Source organism: Bos indicus, chromosome 18 (genome assembly GCF_029378745.1).
Source record: "Bos indicus isolate NIAB-ARS_2022 breed Sahiwal x Tharparkar chromosome 18, NIAB-ARS_B.indTharparkar_mat_pri_1.0, whole genome shotgun sequence".
Taxonomy (NCBI): domain Eukaryota; kingdom Metazoa; phylum Chordata; class Mammalia; order Artiodactyla; family Bovidae; genus Bos; species Bos indicus.
Window position 1 is genome coordinate 58919325 of NC_091777.1, and position 2047 is coordinate 58921371.

A 2047-nucleotide genomic window follows, 5' to 3' on the forward strand; every position below is an offset into this window, starting at 1 on the left:
ATCTTTCCTAGCATCAGGGTCTTTTCAAATGAGTCAGTTCTTCACATCAGGTGGCCAACGTATTGGAGTTTCAACTTCAGCATCAGTCCTTCCAATGAATATTCAGGACTGATTTCCTTTAGGATGGACTGGTTGAATCTTCTTGCAGTCCAAGGGACTTTCAAGACTCTTCTCCAACATCACAATTCAAAAGCGTCAATTCTTTGGCGCTCAACTTTCTTTATAGTCCAACTCTGCAGGCTAATTCTTAGCCTGTGACTTGGGGTCTAGTTCCCCAACCAGGGGATCGAACCTAGACCCCCTGCATTGGGAGTGCAGAGTCTTAACCACTGGACTACCAGGGAAGTCCACAGACAGCTGTTTCTTTGGTATACAGGAAAATTAGCAGCTCCAGAGAAGACTAGCTGGGGAGAGAAATTTCATAGATTCAGAATGAAAGTTAAGCCTGAGAAATTCTCTGGTCCTCAACCAATATTAGGAGAAGTGTCCTGAGATATAGTGGAAAACAGTCCAAAATTTACATTAGGAAAAATCAACTGAGGGCGCCAGTAAGCATGCCAAGCTCTCCTCTACCCTGTATGTTGATGCCATTCCTTAAAACCTATCTTGCAATACAAGCTTACCTCAAGAAACCAGAGAAAAATCAAATAAATAACCTAACTTTACACCTAAAGCAACAAGAAAAATAAGAAATAAAGAACCCCAGGGTTCGTAGAAGAAAGAAATAATAAAAATTAGGGGAGAAATACATGAAAAAGCAACAAAGGAGACTATAGCAAAAATCAACAAAACTAAAAGCTGGTTTTTTGAGCAGATACATAAAATAGACAAACCATTAGCCAGACTCATCAAGAAAAAAAGGGAGAAGAATCAAATCAACAAAATTAGACATGAAAGTGGAGAAATCACAACATACAACACAGAAATACAAAGGATCATAAAAGACTACTATCAGCAACTGTGTGCCAATAAAATGGACAACTTGGAAGAAATGGGCGAATTCTTAGAAAAGTTTAACCTTTAAAAACTGAACCAGGAAGAAATAGAAAATCTTAACAGACCCATCAGAAGCATGGAAATTGAAACTGTGATAAAAAAATCTTCCAACAAACAATAGGCCAGGGCCAGATGGCTTCAAAGGTGAATTCTACCAAAAACTTAAAGAGCTAACACCTATCCTCGGAGAAGGCAATGGCACCTCACTCCAGTACTCTTGCCTGGAAAATCCCATGGACGGAGGAGCCTGGTAGGCTGCAGTCCACGGGGTTGCTAAGAGTCGGACATGACTGAGTGACTTCACTTTCCCTTTTCACTTTCATGCATTGGAGAAGGAAATGGCAACCCACTCCAGTGTTCTTGGAGAATCCCAGGGACGGGGGAGCCCGGTGGGCTGCCGTCTATGGGGTTGCACAGAGTCGGACACGACTGTAGCGACACAGCAGCAGCAACACCTATCCTACTCAAACTTTTCCAGAAAATTGCAGAGGAAGGTAAACTGGCAAACTCATTCTATGAGGCCACCATCGCCCTAACACCAAAACCAGACAAAAATGCCACAAAAAAAAGAAAACTACAGGCCATTATCACTGATGAACATAGATGCAAAAATCCTTAACGAAAGTCTAGCGAACAGAATCCAACAACATGTTAAAAAGATCATACATCATGACCAAGTTGGCTTTATTCCAGGGATGCAAGGATTCTTCAATATTCACAAATCAATCAATGTGACCTACCACATAAACAAATTGAAAGATAAAAACCATAGGATTATCTCAATAAATGCAGAGAAAGCCTTTGACAAAATTCAACATCCATTTATGATTAAAAAACCCTCCATAAAGCAGGCACAGAAGGAACATACATCAACATAATAAAAGCTATGTATGATAAACCTACAGCAAACATTATCCTTAATGGGGAAAAATTGAAAGCATTTCCCCTAAAGTCTTTTTTTTTTTAACTTTTTAATTTTATTTTATTTTTTAACTTTACAATATTGTATTGGTTTTGTCATATATCAACATGCATCCACCACAGGTATACA

General features: G+C 39.3%; 1 non-coding gene across 1 annotated transcript; it reads right to left on the reverse strand.

The window, feature by feature from the left end:
• Positions 1-270: 270 nt before the first annotated feature.
• Positions 271-344, reverse strand: TRNAG-CCC (transfer RNA glycine (anticodon CCC)). The gene has a single exon. It is a non-coding gene; the product is annotated as a tRNA-Gly (tRNA).
• Between the last annotated feature and the right edge of the window lie 1703 nt (positions 345-2047).